The sequence below is a fragment of the Oncorhynchus gorbuscha genome, linkage group LG13, assembly GCF_021184085.1.
Source record: "Oncorhynchus gorbuscha isolate QuinsamMale2020 ecotype Even-year linkage group LG13, OgorEven_v1.0, whole genome shotgun sequence".
In the NCBI taxonomy this organism is placed as follows: Eukaryota; Metazoa; Chordata; class Actinopteri; order Salmoniformes; family Salmonidae; genus Oncorhynchus; species Oncorhynchus gorbuscha.
In genome coordinates this window covers 68,545,250-68,564,884 of record NC_060185.1, presented here as the reverse complement: position 1 = coordinate 68,564,884, position 19,635 = coordinate 68,545,250, and positions in this window count along the sequence as shown.

Here is a 19,635-nt window from a genome sequence, read left to right as displayed (position 1 = left end):
CCATGGAGAGTGCATAGCCTATCCTTTTGAGTAAACAGCATTCCACGACAGCAGTGAGCAAAGAACTGCGTCCTTCTCTTGGTAAATTCAGTCTACTCCCGTCTGACTGTAGCTTTGTTATAGGCTAGGAATCTATAAAACAACCAAAGAATCACTTGAAATTTTTTTGTTGCAAGATGACTTTGAACATGCTCAAGTCTGTTTTTTTTTGTTGCAAGATGACTTTGAACATGCTCAAGTCTGGTTTTTTTTGTTGCAAGATGACTTTGAACATGCTCAAGTCTGTTTTTTTGTTGTTGCAAGATGACTTTGAACATGCTCAAGTCTGTTTTTTTTGTTGCAAGATGACTTTGAACATGCACAAGTCTGTTTTTTTTGTTGTTGCAAGATGACTTTGAACATGCTCAAGTCTGTTTTTTTGGTTGCAAGATGACTTTAAACATGCTCAAGTCTGTTTTTTTTTGTTGCAAGATGACTTTGAACATGCTCAAATCTGTTTTTTTGTGTTGCTTGGACCCTGTATACAGTTAATTAGGCAGGCAAATTGTCTCAATCATTTTGGCACCAGTGCATTTTTTAAAAACGGCCATTGACCCATAGGCCTATAGCCTACAGGGGCTGGCAGAGCTTTGCTTTCACTCCCATTAATGTGAGGCATAACCAGGGTCTCCACTACTGTGTGTATAATCTTCAGTAGACCTATGGGTTATCGCTACCTGATTTCCCAAGTGGAACATGTACTGACAGGCATGTAACTTGGGGAGGGGGTGTCCTCTGTCTCTGTACAGTGTCCTCTGTGTGGGCATTCTATGTTGGATGTCTTCTTTGTCTATTGCTATGTCTGGCCTGATATGGTTCTCAGAGGCAGGTGTTAGCCATTGTCTCTGATTGGGAACCATATTTAGGTAGCCTGGGTTTCACTGTGTGTTTGTGGGTGACTGTTCCTGTCTCTGTGTTTGCACCAGATAGGCTCGGGCACTTTGGTTTTTCTTTTTTACTTGTTTTGGAAGAGAAGAGAACGAGCGCCATTCTCCTTGCGGAGATGGTGCAAAATACATCAACACTGTTATGCAGGTGAATGAGGACCCAAAAGCGACTTGGCGAAAACAGAGTCTTTAATCCAGTAAAGGAAATATGCAATACTCCTAGACAAATCGGAGCGGTAAATAAAGCATAAAAAACAATTCCACTCGTAATGACGAGAACAGACTGGAGACTCGATCATAAACTGTAGGTTGCCTCGGGAAGGCACTTGACCGTAGCAGACTCAGACACCTGCTCACCACGCAGCATCTGAGGGAAACACGACACGACAGGGCGATACAAAGACACAGCACGGTGAACAATATACAAGGATCCGACAGGACAGAAACGGAAAACAAGGGGAGAAATAGGGACTCTAATCAGGGGAAAAGATAGGGAACAGGTGTGGAAAGACTAAATGATTGATTAGGGGAATAGGAACAGCTGGGAGCAGGAACGGAACGATAGAGAGAGAGAGAGGGAGGGAGAGAAAAAAAGGGAACGAACCTAAAAAGACCAGCAGGGGAAAACGAACAGAAGGAAAAGCAAAATGACAAGACAATATAAGACAAAACATGACAGTACCCCCCACTCACCGAGCGCCTCCTGGCGCACTCGAGGAGGAATCCTGGCGGCAACGGAGGAAATCATTAATCAGTGAACGGTCCAGCACGTCCCGAGACGGAACCCAACTCCTCTCCTCAGGACCGTAACCCTCCCAATCCACTAAGTATTGGTGACCCCGTCCCCGAGAACGCATGTCCATGATCCTACGTACCTTGTAAATAGGTGCGCTCTCGACAAGGACGGGAGGGGGAGGGAAGACGAACGGGGGTGCGAAGAAAGGGCTTGACACAGGAGACATGGAAGACAGGATGGACGCGACGAAGATGTCGCGGAAGAAGCAGTCGCACAGCGACAGGATTGACGACCTGGGAGACACGGAACGGACCAATGAACCGCGGAGTCAACTTACGAGAAGCTGTCGTAAGAGGAAGGTTGCGAGTGGAAAGCCACACTCTCTGGCCGCAACAATACCTTGGACTCTTAATCCTACGTTTATTGGCGGCTCTCACAGTCTGTGTCCTGTAACGGCAAAGTGCAGACCTCACCCTCCTCCAGGTGCGCTCACAACGTTGGACAAACGCTTGAGCGGAGGGAACGCTGGACTCGGCAAGCTGGGATGAGAACAGAGGAGGCTGGTAACCCAGACTACTCTGAAACGGAGATAACCCGGTAGCAGACGAAGGAAGCGAGTTGTGAGCGTATTCTGCCCAGGGGAGCTGTTCTGCCCAAGACGCAGGGTTTCTGAAAGAAAGGCTGCGTAGTATGCGACCAATCGTCTGATTGGCCCTCTCTGCTTGACCGTTAGACTGGGGATGAAACCCGGAAGAGAGACTGACGGACGCACCAATCAAACGACAGAACTCCCTCCAAAACTGTGACGTGAATTGCGGGCCTCTGTCTGAAACGGCGTCTAACGGGAGGCCATGAATTCTGAACACATTCTCGATGATGATTTGTGCCGTCTCCTTAGCGGAAGGAAGTTTAGCGAGGGGAATGAAATGTGCCGCCTTAGAGAACCTATCGACAACCGTAAGAATCACAGTCTTCCCCGCAGACAAAGGCAGACCGGTAATGAAGTCTAGGGCGATGTGAGACCATGGTCGAGAAGGAATGGGAAGCGGTCTGAGACGACCGGCAGGAGGAGAGTTACCTGACTTAGTCTGCGCGCAGTCCGAACAAGCAGCCACGAAACGGCGCGTGTCACGCTCCTGAGTCGGCCACCAAAAGCGCTGACGAATAGAAGCAAGAGTGCCTCGAACGCCGGGATGACCAGCTAACTTGGCAGAGTGAGCCCACTGAAGAACAGCCAGACGAGTAGAAACAGGAACAAAAGAAGGTTACTAGGACAAGCGCGCGGCGACGCAGTGTGCGTGAGTGCTTGCTTAACCTGTCTTTCAATTCCCCAGACTGTCAACCCGACAACACGCCCATAAGGAAGAATCCCCTCGGGATCAGTAGAAGCCACAGAAGAACTAAAAAGACGGGATAAGGCATCAGGCTTGGTGTTCTTGCTACCCGGACGGTAAGAAATCACAAACTCGAAACGAGCGAAAAACAACGCCCAACGAGCTTGACGAGCATTAAGTCGTTTGGCAGAACGGATGTACTCAAGGTTCTTATGGTCTGTCCAAACGACAAAGGAACGGTCGCCCCCTCCAACCACTGTCGCCATTCGCCTAGGGCTAAGCGGATGGCGAGCAGTTCGCGGTTACCCACATCATAGTTGCGTTCAGATGGCGACAGGCGATGAGAAAAATAAGCGCAAGGATGAACCTTATCGTCAGACTGGAAGCGCTGGGATAGAATGGCTCCCACGCCTACCTCTGAAGCGTCAACCTCGACAATGAATTGTCTAGTGACGTCAGGAGTAACGAGGATAGGAGCGGACGTAAAACGTTCTTTTAGAAGATCAAAAGCTCCCTGGGCGGAACCGGACCACTTAAAACACGTCTTGACAGAAGTAAGAGCTGTGAGAGGGGCAGCAACTTGACCGAAATTACGAATGAAACAGCGATAGAAATTAGCGAAACCTAGAAAGCGCTGCAACTCGACACGTGACCTTGGAACGGGCCACTCACTGACAGCTTGGACCCTGCGGAATCCATCTGAATGCCTTCAGCGGAAATAACGGAACCGAGAAAAGTAACGGAGGAGACATGAAAAGAGCACTTCTCAGCCTTCACGTAGAGACAATTCTCTAAAAGGCGCTGGAGAACATGTCGAACGTGCTGAACATGAATCTCGAGTGACGGTGAAAAAATCAGGATATCGTCAAGGTAGACAAAAACAAAGATGTTCAGCATGTCTCTCAGAACATCATTAACTAATGCCTGAAAAACAGCTGGAGCATTGGCGAGACCAAACGGCAGAACCCGGTACTCAAAATGCCCTAACGGAGTGTTAAACGCCGTTTTCCACTCGTCCCCCTCTCTGATGCGCACGAGATGGTAAGCGTTACGAAGGTCCAACTTAGTAAAGCACCTGGCTCCCTGCAGAATCTCGAAGGCTGATGACATAAGGGGAAGCGGATAACGATTCTTAACCGTTATGTCATTCAGCCCTCGATAATCCACGCAGGGGCGCAGAGTACCGTCCTTTTTCTTAACAAAAAAACCCCCGCCCCGGCCGGAGAGGAAGAAGGCACTATGGTACCGGCGTCAAGAGACACAGACAAATAATCCTCGAGAGCCTTACGTTCGGGAGCCGACAGAGAGTATAGTCTACCCCGAGGAGGAGTGGTCCCCGGAAGGAGATCAATACTACAATCATACGACCGGTGAGGAGGAAGGGAGTTGGCTCGGGACCGACTGAAGACCGTGCGCAGATCATGATATTCCTCCGGCACTCCTGTCAAATCGCCAGGTTCCTCCTGAGAAGTGGGGGCAGAAGAAACGGGAGGGATGGCAGACATTAAACACTTCACATGACAAGAAACGTTCCAGGATAGGATAGAATTACTAGACCAATTAATAGAAGGATTATGACATACTAGCCAGGGATGACCCAAAACAACAGGTGTAAAAGGTGAACGAAAAATCAAAAAATAAATAGTCTCACTGTGGTTACCAGATACTGTGAGGGTTAAAGGTAGTGTCTCAAATCTGATACTGGGAAGATGACTACCATCTAAGGCGAACATGGGCGTAGGCTTGTCTAACTGTCTGAAAGGAATGTCATGTTTCCGAGCCCATGCTTCGTCCATGAAACAACCCTCAGCCCCAGAGTCTATCAAGGCACTGCATGTAGCAGCCGAACCGGTCCAGCGTAGATGGACCGACATAGTAGTACAGGATCTAGATGGAGAGACCTGAGTAGTAGCGCTCACCAGTAGCCCTCCGCTTACTGATGAGCTCTGGCTTTTACTGGACATGAATTGACAAAATGTCCAGCAAGTCCGCAATAGAGGCACAGGCGGTTGGTGATCCTCCGTTCCCTCTCCTTAGTCGAGATGCGAATACCTCCCAGCTGCATGGGCTCAGTCTCTGAGCCAGAGGAGGGAGATGGTTGCGATGCGGAGCAGGGAAACACCGTTGACGCGAGCTCTCTTCCACGAGCTTGGTGACGAAGATCTACCCGTCGTTCTATGCGGATGGCGAGAGCAATCAAAGTCCACACTGGAAGGAACCTCCCGGGAGAGAATCTCATCTTTAACCACTGCGTGGAGTCCCTCCAGAAAACGAGCGAGCAGCGCCGGCTCGTTCCAGTCACTAGAGGCAGCAAGAGTGCGAAACTCTATAGAGTAATCCGTTATGGATTGATCACCTTGGCATAGGGAAGCCAGGGCCCTAGAAGCCTCCCTACCAAAAACTGAACGGTCAAAAACCCGAATCATCTCCTCTTTAAAGTTCTGGTAATTGTTAGAACAATCAGCCCTTGCCTCCCAGATAGCTGTGCCCCACTCTCGAGCCCGGCCAGTAAGGAGTGATATGACGTAAGCAACCCGAGCTCTCTCTCTAGAGTATGTGTTGGGTTGGAGAGAGAACACAATATCACACTGGGTGAGAAAGGAGCGGCACTCCGTGGGCTGCCCGGAGTAACAAGGTGGGTTATTAACCCTAGGTTCCGGAGGCTCGGCAGACCAGGAAGTAACAGGTGGCACGAGACGAAGACTCTGGAACTGTCCAGAGAGGTCGGAAACCTGAGCGGCCAGGTTCTCCACGGCATGACGAGCAGCAGACAATTCCTGCTCGTGTCTGCCGAGCATGGCTCCTTGGATCTCGACGGCAGTGTTACGAGCGTCTGTAGTCGCTGGGTCCATTCTTTGGTCGGATCCTTCTGTCATGCAGGTGAATGAGGACCCAAAAGCGACTTGGCGAAAACAGAGTCTTTAATCCAGTAAAGGAAATATGCAATACTCCTAGACAAATCGGAGCGGTAAATAAAGCATAAAAAACAATTCCACTCGTAATGACGAGAACAGACTGGAGACTCGATCATAAACTGTAGGTTGCCTCGGGAAGGCACTTGACCGTAGCAGACTCAGACACCTGCTCACCACGCAGCATCTGAGGGAAACACGACACGACAGGGCGATACAAAGACACAGCACGGTGAACAATATACAAGGATCCGACAGGACAGAAACGGAAAACAAGGGAGAAATAGGGACTCTAATCAGGGGAAAAGATAGGGAACAGGTGTGGAAAGACTAAATGATTGATTAGGGGAATAGGAACAGCTGGGAGCAGGAACGGAACGATAGAGAGAAGAGAGAGAGGGAGGGAGAGAGAAAAAAAAGGGAACGAACCTAAAAAGACCAGCAGGGGGAAAACGAACAGAAGGAAAAGCAAAATGACAAGACAATATAAGACAAAACATGACAAACACGGTCGGTCCCTGGGATTGGGCTGGCCAACACGATTCGGTTTGCTTGGAAGGAAAAGGAGTTGGAGCCTTTAGGATGCGAAACTTTTGGAAGGATAATATTGTTGGGGATTCTAAAGCTGACGGTGAAGGACGTGTTTTGTTTCCAAGGCAACTCATTGGAGGGAGCATACGACGTGGCACTATATACAGCGGAAAAACACGATGATATCCTGAGAAGGGCAAGAGCAGTGGGAGGTGAGAGGCCGATGTGCCACTATGAAATAACAAGCCTGGCGAAGAATAACTTTAGGGTTGTAACTGTTAACATTTACAACCCTTACGTTAAGGATGAAGAGGTGAGGGCTTTTCTGGGGAGATACATGGATAACGTCTCCTCAGCAAGACACCTCAAAGACTCCCTTGGGTTTTGGAATGGGAGGAGAGGCTTCCAGGCCCTCCTCAGAGAGGACCCAAAGGGACATGGTGGCTACCTCCATCCTCCTGCTATGTTCTCCCTAGGGGCTGACAGGGGGACGTTGTTTTATGCACGTCAGCCCCCATTTTGCAGGCGCTGTATGGCCTACGGTCACATATTCGCCTCGTGCAGTACAAGAAAATGCAGATTTTGTGGATCTGAGGAACACGAGGCGAGGGATTGTGACAAGCCTAAGACGTGCCATGGGTGTGGCTCGTCAGCACACCTGTGACGGGGGTGCCCGGCCCGTCAGAGGTCATATGCGTCTGCGGCTGGGGGGGATCCGGAGCGGGGGATGGGGGAAGAAGAGGGGAAGGAAGCTCGCCTCATGACCAGAGTACAGGTCCAGAGGGGAAGGCCACAAGGAAGGAGGAGGAGCAAGAAGTGGCGGATATAAGAAAGAAGGAAACGGAAGGCACGGAGTAGGAGAACCAGGAAAAGCGGCGGAAGGCAACCGAGTGGAGGAGCATGAGAGAGAAGAAAGCGAGGGAGGAGGAGTGGTGGAGAAGCAGACGATGGAAGAGCAAGTGGACTGGGGGGAAAGTGCCCTGGTGGAAGAGATGAGGGGTATGGTGGAGGAGCTGGCGGGGGGTGGGGGTGGTATCTCTCCACTGCCGCCATTACCAAAGAAGAGAATGAAGAGGAGGGTGCGATTGGCCGACAGTGAGAGGGAGGGGATGGCCAAGAGAGTGATGGGGGTGGGAGAAACCTCTGGGTTGCTGCTGGTTTCCCCAGGCTCTCAATTTCTGTTGGGTGGGGACACACCTAACAAGATTCAGGACTGGGTACAGGAGGAGGTGGGGAGTTTTTTGTTTGGGGACTCAGCCTCCCCAATTTTTTTTCCAAACCAGCTGCAACACTGGGGAGGGGGAGGATTTTGGGGGTAGACCCAGGGTGCAGGGCCCCCCGGAGCCAAACACCAGTCCTGCATCCTGGGATGGTGAGATGGAGGAAGAGGGGGGGATGTCGGGATTACGGATGGGGTTTCTCACCGGTAGATATGGAGCAGGGGAGCATCGGGTGAGTCTCCTGTTTTTTTTTCTGTCTGGGTTTAGAATTTGAGTGTATTACATTTTTTTTCATGGGGTCTAATTTTACTTGTGTTAGTTTAAATGTAAGGGGTTTAAGGGATTTTGTTAAGAGGAGGGCGGTTTTTAGTTATTTGGAGGGTGTGGGGTTTGATTTTTGTTTTTTACGGGAGGTTCACCTGAGGGATGGAGGGGATGTTAGTAGATTTAAGAGGGAGTGGGACAAGGGGGAGTCGGTTTGGGGTATTGGGGGTGCACTCATCGGGGTAGGGATTTTGTGTGGGCACAGGGAGGTAAAAGTGGAGGATTATTTTGTGGTAATGCAGGGGAGGGTTATAGGGGTGGATGTCACGATAAGGGATTGTAAATTTAGATTAGTGGTGGTGTATGGGCCACAGGTGGTGGCAGACATGAGGGAGATGTTGGACTGTCTGACGCCCCTGTGTGTCACAAATAGGAAATTAGTGATAGGGGGGGGATTTTAATACAGATTTAGAAAGAGGGGGGGATAGCCGTGCAGGCGCCATTGCCGGGCTAATGGCTTGCCATGTTCTGGTAGATGGTGGTCTGCACACTACTCCGAAAGTAGACGGTCCTACATGGCGCAACTCCAGGGGGGTTGAGCGGAGGCTCGATTATATTTTTGTACCCAGGTCTTTGGGTAAGTTGTCTGGGCGGCTGTTGCCTGTTTTCTTTTCGGATCATGACGGGGTGCTCCTGCGGGTGGGGTCACCAGTCTGCCTATTTGGTAAAGGGTACTGGAAGTTAGACCGGGATGTGCTGGAGGAGCAGGCTTTTGTTGACGGGTTTTATGGTTTCTTTTGGAGGCTCCGGTCCATGTGCGAGGGGGTGTTAGAGTAGTGGGAATTAGTTAAGGTGAGGATTAGGGCTTTTATAATAGGGTATTGCAAGAGGAAAAAAAGGGAGGAGAGGAGGGAGGTGGATCGTATCCAAAGGTTAATTGAACTCGAATACGAGGCAGGCAACCTCGGCGGGTCGTTTGACTGGGAGAGATCCACAATCCTAAAGGCGCAGCTCAGGGAGTTGCAGGAGCGCAAGGCTCAAGCTTTCCTGGAGTGTGCGCATAGTGGCTTTCTAGAACATAATGAGACTTATTCTGCTATGTTCTTTAAGTTGGTTAGGGCCAGACAGAGTAGGAAGGTAATGCATAGTGTTAGGGAAGAAAATGGTAGTATAGTTAGAGAACCAGAGGATATGGTCAGGGTTACAACTGATCATTTCCAAGGTTTATTTAAGGAAAGGGAAATAGATGTAGAGCAGGGAAATGTGTTTTTAGAACACTTGTCCAGGCGGTTGCCGGAGGACATTAGAGAAGTGATGGAGGCCCAGATCTCACTAGAAGAGGTTGAGAGCGCTCTCTTAGGAGGATGGGAAAAGGGAAGGTGCCTGGGATGGATGTATTCGTACATTATATGTCGGAGCGGGGTGCCGTCTTAGTGTAAATACTCAATTGGGTGACGTTTTTGACCTCTCGTCTGGGGTCAGGCAGGGGTGCCCACTCTCGGCTCTCCTCTTTGTTCTGTACATGGAGCCTCTGGGGGCTGCCATTAGGGCAGACACAGGGGTGGAAGGCTTGCTGATCCCTGGAAGTGGTGGGCTGCGTGTTAAGATGACTCAGTACGCCGACGACACTTCCTTGCTGTTGTGCAAGGACTCGTGCCTGACAAGGTCCCTTGCCATCTTTGGGGATTTCACCCGAGCGTCGGGAGCAGTTCTGAACCATGCAAAGTCTTCCGTCAAGTTTTTCGGAAGATGGCGCGGTAGAACGGATGTGCCTGGGGGGTTATCTCTCTGCGAGGGGGCCCTGAGGATTCTCTGGGTCCATTTTGAGACCTCCGGCTCAGCGACGCTAAACTGGAACATGCGTATCGCAGTGGTACAGAGGAAGCTAGCAATGTGGAAGGCTAGGTATTTGTCTTGGTCCTAAAGGTGGATGTTTTGCCGTCTCTTTTGTATTTGGCATACATCTACCCATTGCCGGCTTGTCTGAGGAGGCCTCTAGTGAGGCTTGTGTTTCAGTTTATGTGGAGTGGCAGGTGCGAGTGGGTCGCCAGGGCACGCATGATCTGTCCCATCGGGGAGGGAGGTAGGGAGGTACCACATTTCCCCCTCAAGCTGGACACAATTTTTGTTTCTTTCTTGTTAACGGAGCTTGCTCAGCCAGTGATACACCCGTCCGGTTACCTCCTGCAGGTGTTTTTCTCGTATCAGGCGAGAAGCATAATGGTGTGGTCTAACACGGGTCCTCGGGCGGAACAGCTGCCGTGGCACTTTGGTCATGCGGCCAAGTGGCTGCGTGCGCACCCTGAGGTTGAAGTTGCCCGAGTAGGTTTAGATCACAGGCACCTGTACGAGGAGGTCAGAAAGGCGGGGAGTCCGGCGCCTGTAGTGGGCATCTCGGAAGTGGTCTGGGAGGGAGACCAGGCGCGGGGTCTGGACAATAGGCTCAAGGACCTGAATTGGTTGAGCTTCCATAAGTGCTTGCCGGTACGTTCCATCTTGTACCGGTATAGTTTGGTGCAATCCCCCACCTGTCCAAGATCCTCTTGTGGCAGGGAGGAGACTGTGCGCCATGTCTTTTGGGACTGTGCCTTTGCCGGAGAAGTATGGGCTAGGGCACGGGTGTTGTTAGGTTTGGTAAAGGGGGATTTTGTATTGACGTGGGCCAGGTTAGAGAGGGGTGTAGGGAGAGCGAGAGGGACGGATTGGGACAGGTTTCTGATCTGGCTTCTCATGAGTCTCTTTAAACGGGGGCTGTGGGAAGCAAGGCAGAACATGGTGAAGACAGGGAGAGATTGGGGGGGTGGAAGGGATAGTGAGGAGGGTGGAAAGAGATTTGAGGGGGAGGATGAAGAGGGAGGAGAGGAAGTGGGGGCAGCATGCTGCTCGGAGAGGTGGAAGGGGGGGTTTAGGGCTGGGTGTCATTTAGATTTGTAAGGGGATAGATTAGGGATGGGGAGATAGGGAAAGGTATTTTGTAGGGTGACTGGGAGGGAAGATGCTCCCCTGAGGTTTTGTTTGAGGTTTATGTTTAGTTTAATTAGTTTAATTAAAATTCCATTATTTGTGTATGTAAGTAAATTATGAGTTGTAAAGAATGAATGGTATTGAAGATAATAAATTATTTTTTATAAAGAAAAAATTGGACTGTTTTTGGTTTTCGCACATTTATTGTTTTGTTAGTTATTTCATGTATAGTTTCTTCATTAAAGAACATGAATAACCACCACGCTGCTTTTTGGTCCGCCTCTACTTCACCCCAAGAGAACCGTTACACATTTGTCCTACCACTTTTAAAAGGGTGAGATCCAACTCTTTAAAATAATTATAGGCCAATCTCAAAGCTGTCACCCCTGGTGAAAATACTTGAAACCCTTGTAAGTGAACAGCTAAAATAGTTTTTATTTACTAACTCTATTTTGTCAATGTACAAATTGGGCTTCAGGAAGAAGCATAGCACAATTACAGCAGCCATGAAGGTATTAAATGATATCACTGAAGCCCTTGACAAAACACAGCACTGTGTCTCACTTTTTATTGATCTCTCTAAGGCTTTTGATACAGTTGATCATGCTATAGTAAGGCAGTGATTGTCGAGTGTAGGTCTTTTGGAGGATGCAGTTCCATGGTTTGCTCACTATCTGTCTGATAGAACTCAGTACACTCAATTTGATGGGCTTATGTCTGTTAAATTGTCTGTCTTTAATGGTGTGCCCCAAGGCTCTGTACTTGGTCCTCTCTTATTCACTATTTATATAAATGATTTAGACAAAAATGTCAAATGCACAACTTCAATTTTTATGCTGATGATACTGTTATTTACTGTTATTCACTGTGCCTTGTCTCTTACAAAAGCTTTCCAGAACTTGCAAACTGCTTTTTATACTGTTCAACATAACTTGTGTCAATTGAAGCTTATCCTCAATACTGTCAAAACTGAACTAATGGTGTTTTCTAATGCAAGAAATATACTCTCTGAACCTTTCACCTATTATTACCTGTCAGGGCAAGGAGATTGAGGTTGTAACCTCATATAAATATATTGGAATTTTAATTTATGGTGGCCTCTCTTTTAAATTGCATATTCAACAACTTACAAAATTTAAAAAAATGAAATTGGGATTTTATTTTAGGATTAAGGCCTGTTTTTCTTTTGAAGCCAGAAGGAGGCTAGTATCAGCTTCAATTATGCCTTTACCAGACTATGGGGATATTTATATGAATGGTTCCGCTCAGTGTTTGAGATCAATTGACACCCTTTACCATGGCACTTTGAGATGTATAAACTGCAAAACTCTTACGCACCACTGCACTTTGTATACCAGGGTTGGCTGGCCTTCTCTAGTCACTCGTAGGCTCAGTCACTGGTGTACTTTTATTTACAAAGCCATTTTGGGTTTACTACCTTTTTTATTTGGGCATTTTTATTGTTCAGAAATGTGGTGGGTACTCTCTTCGTTCGTTGGACTTTATCCTGATAACTGTTCCAAATGTCCGAACTGAATTTGGCAAAAGGGCTTTTATGTACTCTGCGCCATCGTCTTGGAACGCCTTACAAAATACTTTTAAACTGGAAGAACTTGTCCCGATTTATGTTTTTAAATCACTGATGAAGGATTTTGAGGCTGATGCCCTGACCTGTCAATGTTTTTAATTTGCTGTTTTTGATTTTGTTATACTCTTGTGAATTCAATGGATTTTACTAGATTACTTGTAGTTTTTCATGTTTTCTGTCTGTCATTTTTGTAATGACTTGGTGCTGCCTATCTTGGCAAGGACACTCTTGAAAAAAATATTTAAAATCTCAATGAGCCCTTCCTGGTTAAATAAAGGTTAAATAAAATAAAATAAACTTTGAAACAACTGGTTTCTAATAGGCTACATAATTAGAGAGGGGTTGTTTCTCTGAACCTCAGGCAGTGGGCTCAAGCAAGCCTGTTTCTCTCCCCAGTCAGAGGCAGCCTGTCTGTCTCAGACTCTGACCCACAGCAGCAACCAGTCTTCCCTATTTATGTTTAGAAAAAACTTTGGAGAGAATAGACTCATGTTTATGCAACCTAATTATCACCCTAAGAATACTTCAAAAAACACCTTTATACTTTATTTCTATTGATAAAATTAACCAAATGAACTGGCCCAATAATAAAAAATAATAATAAAAACAAGTTAATAAATAGAAGAACTTTGAAAATTTGAATCAAACCCGAATAGGGAGTTCCACAGACAAAGTCCATTTAGCCACGCCAAAGTCCTTCTCATCTTTGGCAATGACAATATTATAGTTTGTCCCCATGGAGGACATTCCCTTTGTCAGCTACTTTTCACTATACTCCTTTCGCCTAACTTTTGTTTTACCTTCAATGAAAAAGGCCTCCTTCTTCACAATCAATAGTAGCCTAGACCAAGGCTCCTCTCACTCACTCTCTCTCCTCAGCAGCAGGTGAGCGGCCAGAACCAAGTTTCAGCTCGACATAAGCTATATGTGACCCGTTGCAGGAAACTAGGTGTATGTCGCGGGTCACTACTTCACAGGAAAGCCGTTTGAATGTAAACTTTTTTGGCAGAAATGCCCTCTCGAACATGCAAACTTTCATGTGCCTTAATAACAAACTTGTATTCATATGTAAATACAAATAAAATTGTTAAATTACAAGTCTAGTTGGTTTAGCCACAGAAAAAGGAAGCAACCTTTCAGCTAGCCATGATAGGCTGAGATAATGAGTGGGCTGGACATGCCTAGAGAAGAGTTTGGATTTGGTATTCCATATAGCATGCTTCTGTCTATATGAGCTGGTCAGTATGTCTAGGTAATCCTGTCTAACGCAGTTTTAAAAATAAAAAAGTAGTAAAACTGCATAAGCCTAATGTCAAGTTAAAGTGTACTGTTAGCTAGCTAACGTTAGCTGGCTGGTTTGCTAGGTAACGTTACGTGTATGATCTTATTATTCGTATCTCAATAATGCTTGACTAGTTATAGCCTAATGTTAGCTAGCTAACATTGAACCTGGTCGGTCAGCTACCAGAAGATTCATGCAGGGTAGTAATGTCATGAGTTGGAATTATGGTTTATTGTTTACCTAGCTAGCTAGCTACATGTCTTAACAAAATATTATTGTCTGAGTATGCCAGAGCGCAGAATAACTGAGGAATTCATGAACGCTCAACACCGATTGAATATGGCCGGTGTCAGTAAATAATGGCAAAAAAGCATAATTAAATTGTCAGCAGCAGTACAGTCTCCAATGATCTGGATAACATGAGAACAGCCTAACCAGCTCTGCTACGGCGAGTAAAATGGTCAGAGTGGGGTGTTCTCTCATTATGTGTCTGGAAGTTGCTAGCCAATGTTAGCCAGTTAGCTTGGGTGTTTGACTGCCGTTGTGAGGTCAGAACGTTCGGATCAACCCTACTCATCGGCCAGAGTGCCCAGTGTGTGCTCTGAAACGCTCTGAATTTACGAACAGACAATCTGACAGCACAGTTGCAGTCACCAACACTCTGGATATCATAACAGCCTATCCAGCTCTGCTAGGGCGAGTAATGGTCAGTGAGACTTTCACTCATTTGTGTCTGGAAGTAACTAGCAAGTTAGCTTTGGGTGCTTGATATATTTTTGTATAATTAAAATCTATATTATTATTATTATGAACAAAACAGATACAAAAACAGAAATATACAAACAATAGTACATAAACCTAACAGACAAGGGTATTACATAGAGATACATTTGAAACTTTTCAAAGTTTTATGGTACGTATTGCTTTTTTGCTTTTAGACTTACTGATAATTTCAAAATAATATTTCAATTTTATCTCAAACAATTTTAAAATTGATTTGTTCTCCACCCTGTTCATTTTTATTGATAAAGAATCTGCTATGAAACAGAAACAATTTAATAATGAAAGTTAAATCAGGGTCCCTATAATTTGGATCTGTCACGGTTTTCTTGCGGTGAAGGAGAGTCGGACCAAAATGCAGCGTAGTAATTTTGATACATGTTTAGTAACCGAATAAACACGAACAATACAAAAACAATAAACGTAACATGAAAACCGAAACAGCCTATGCTGGTGCAAACTAACACAGAGACAGGAACAATCACCCACGAAACACTCAAAGAATATGGCTGCCTAAATATGGTTCCCAATCAGAGACAACGATAATCACCTGCCTCTGATGGAGAACCACTCCAGACAGCCATAGACTATGCTAGAACACCCCACTAAGCCACAATCCCAATACCGACGAAAACCCCAAGACGAAACACACCACATAAATAAACCCATGTCACACCCTGGCCTGACCAAAATAATAAAGAAAACACAAAATACTAAGACCAGGGTGTGACAGGATCAAAATAAAACTTTCTTTCAAATTAACATTAATAGTAATTTATTTTAAATCTTCCAACTCACTCCAAAATCTTCTGACATAACAAAAGTCCCCAAATAAGTGGTCAAGAGTCTCTGGGTCACAACCACAAAATACACATTTGATATCAATAGCTATTTTGAATCTGTGTAAACATAAAGGTCTTTACGGGGTGCTTGACTGCTGTTAGTACAGAATGCTCAGATCAACCCTTAAAGAGATGGGTGGGGCTAATGCTTAAGAGGGTGTGAACAATGCTTAATGGGTGGAGACAAAGAAGGGCACTTCAGAGTAGTACCAAAACATTCAAAGGCCATTTTCTCAAAAGTGAGTTTAAAGTTTATCAACTTTCAAAGCAAAATTACTTTCCCATTGTTCCTCTGTAGTTTGTGATATACCATTTTTATTTATTTTTTTAGCTCTGAGTCTCTACTTTTATCCAATATGTATTTTAAAAAACGTTTCAAATTTTGCTTCATGAGAGCCGGTCGGTCACATGTTTAATTATCTGACAGGAACAAGCTTGTGCAGTTCTCATTACCTCACACATTAAATGTAGATGACTGGTCCAATCGGGTCCAGTGATAGATACAGTTCAATTGCACATACCTGAGACCCTTGGTAATTATTTTAGACCTGACCCAGATCAGAGACAAAACTCAAAATATAGGACCCGCTTGTGTTCCGGGTCGGATTGCAGAATTTTGTTTCTGTTGGACTTGCAAAGACCTCTACTTCAAGCCACATCCCACCGCACCAACCAATCAGAACAAAGGAAGGCTATGTCAGTCTGTTCAAGAATGTTGAAGAAGGTTTTGGGGAAATGCGACCTTCAGTACAAACCTTTACACAACGTAGCAAATGTTAAATCTTACTGAACACACCTCAGAACTGACTTTCTCACAGTCCTTCTACAAACAAATGTCCAAATATTGTTACTTTCTGAACTGTTAGAGTTAGACCATAAGTTTAAATTATACAGAAATTATTGGTAGGCTATTTCAGTTGTGGTTGGGATGGATATATTGACCAAATTATCTGGAAAGTTCTGGATGTTATTTCCCTTCAAAACTTCATCAGAAACTACCATTTCACAGCTATTTCCAAAAGAATCCAATTGACCCTGACACAGTTACGCCCTTGTGTAAAGAGAATATTGCTTTTTCATATAATTCACCAGCTTTATCTACCATGATGAACACAAGCTTGTAGGCAAAATAAATTCATAGGCTATACTTGCCTGTGCAGTGAAAATAATTTCAGGATAAAAATATATATTTTTGTCCCGAAGATTATTCAGAAACATTTTATTTCTGCTTTGTAGCCGAACTGTTAGCCCAGGTACCTCTTTGGCAATGTTCACACACTCAGTATTCGCTGCTTCAAGTTCAGTAGCCCACCTCTCCTGTCCTAGTTGGCTGTGCGATATATATGTGTGTCTCAATGAAATAGAGTAAGTAGCCTGCCTATGCATGGTCAGAGAACCATGTGGCAATTAACTTAAATATGATTAGGCTAGTTTACTACATTGCCTAAAAATAAATATTGATCACCAATATTTGTCTCCGTCTCAAAAATCGTCCAGCTAAAAGGTAGGCTATATCCAAAACGTAGCTCAAGAGAAAATAGTAGGCTGCAAGTGTCCACTCTCTCTTCAACTCTTCTCTTAAAACTATGTCTAGCCTATTGGTATAGCCCAGTAACACTGATAGCCTAATAATGGGCCATGTGAATTTCGGTAATTTAACCTATTTCTTAGGTTATTTTTTTGCACAGTTGATATTACGTACAGAGTGCAAAATTTGCATTCTAAACTGAATGTTTTAACCAGGAGTGCATTTTGAAATCTGCAAAAGGAAACCCGACAGCCGCAACCAACCATAGAACTATAATTAACTGATGGCAGTTCCAATTCAAGTCAGGACTGGCAGCCATTGCTAGTGTACCTATGAGTTTAACTTTCAAATTGCCAGAGAAAGACTTTACAAAACAATGCAACAAGCTGTATATTTAGTGTGCATGCTGCCCAAACTGTGGCCTTCTTCACTGTAGTCATACCGGTAACTGACAATATAAAAGAAACACTTGAGTAAACGAGAGATACAAAGTATATGTTATTGTGTGCATTCTTCAAAGTAGCCACCTTTTGCCTTGATGACAGCTTTGCACACTTGTGGCATTCTCTCAACCAGTTTCATGAGGTAGTTACCTGGAATGCATTTCAATTAACAGGTGTGTCTTGTTAAAAGTACATTTGTTGAGTTTCTTTACTGCTTAATGCGATTGAGCCAATCAGTTGTGTAGTGAAAATGTAGGGGTGGTACACAGAAGATAGCCTTATTTGGTCAAATACCAAGTACATATTATGGAAAGAACCGTTCAAATAAGCAAAGAAAAACTATAGTTAATCATTACTTTAAGACATGAAGGTCAGTCAATCTGGAAAATTTCAAGAACTTTGAAAGTTTCTTCAAGTGCAGTTGCAAAAACCATCAAGCGCTATGATGAAACTGGCTCTCATGAGGACCACCACAGGAAAGGAAAACCCAGAATGACCTATGCTGCAGAGGATTAGAGTTAACTGCACCTCAGATTGCAGCCCCAAACAATGCTTCACAGAGTTTAAGTAACAGACACATCTCGACATCAACTGTTCGAGGAGACTGCGTGAATCAGGCCTTCATGGTCGAATTGCTGCAAAGAAACCACTACTAAAGGACACCAGTAAGGAGAAGAGACTTGCTTGGGCCAAGAAACACGAGCAATGGACATTAGACCAGTGGAAATCTGTCCTTTGATTTGATGAGTAGAAATTGTAGATTTTTGTTTCCAACCACTGTGTCCTTGTGAGACGCAGAGTAAGTGAACGGATGATCTCCGCATGTGTAGTTCCCACCATGAAGCATGGAGGAGGAGGTGTGATGGTGTGGGGGTGCTTTGCTGGTGACACTATCAGTGATTTATTTATAATTTAAGGCATGCTTAACCAGCATGGCTACCAAAGCATTCTGCAGCGTTACACCATCCCATCTGGTTTGGGCTTCATGGGACTGTCATTTTGTTTTTGAACTGGACAATAACCCAACACACCTCCAGGCTGTGTAAGGGCTATTTGACCAAGAAGGACAGTGATGGAGTGCTGCATTAGATGACCTGGCCTCCACAATCACCCGACCTCAACCCATTTGAGATGGTTTGGGATGAGTTGGACCGCATAGTGAAGGAAAAGCAGCCAACAAGTGCTCAGCATATGTGGGATCTGCTTCAAGAATGTTGGAAAAGAATTCCAGGTAAATCGGGTTGAGAGAATGTCAAGAGTGTGCAAAGCTGTCATCAAGGCAAAGGGTGGCAACTTCGAAGAATCTAAAATATATTTAGATTTGTTTAACACTTTTTGGTTACTGCATGATTCCATATGTGTTATTTCATAGTTTTGATGTCTTCACTATTATTCTACAGTGTAGAACATAGTAAAAATAAAGAAAACCCTTGAATGAGTAAGTGTGTCCAGACTTTTGACTGCTAATGTACAGTGGTTTGTCCTTTAAAAGTTGCAGCATACAGCGGCTCAGCTTGCATGGTGCCGCAGAATTCTATGGCACGTTATTTAAGTGTGAACCACTGGTACCATTAATGCTAGTTAGTGCTAGTTTGACCACAAGACAGCATCTTTGAGAAGCATTTGGTAGCCACCAATAATAGCTCTGCTAGAAAATGCAGGCATGCGGGAGACCCGGGGTTCAATTCCCCGACTAGAGGAGGGACTAGGATGTCCTTGTAAATAAGAATTTGTTCTTACCTGATTCCATGTGTGTTATTTCATAGTTGTGATGTCTTCACTATTATTCTACAATGTAGAAAATAGTAAAAACTAAGAAAAACTTGGCCTGAGTAGATGTGTCCAAACGTTTGACTGGTACTTCCTTAATGCATTTTATTAATATTATGGCGTTTCTCTTCCAAGAAAAACTAAAACCCTCTGTTTTTCCGTTAGGATGGAACAGAAAACATGGCATTGTACAACGTGACGGTCGGGAGTACAGTACTGGTCTATTTAGCTAAAGAATCCCTATGTCGTGCGGGCACACAGGAGACCGTGATTCAATTCCCCAATGGGGAGAAAGGAGTAGGCTGTCCTTGTAAATAAGAATTTGTTCTTTATAAAGGTTACACTAAGAGCATAACATGTCTACACCCTAATTTTCTAATTCTAGTCTAACCAATACCCAAACAGAGATTCAGTGAAAATAAAAATCTCATTGATTTATCAAGACCAGTCCCCATTTTTGTCCCAGAGCAGCGCGAAGGGGGACTAAAATAGTTGTAGGCTATTGCTTCTAACGT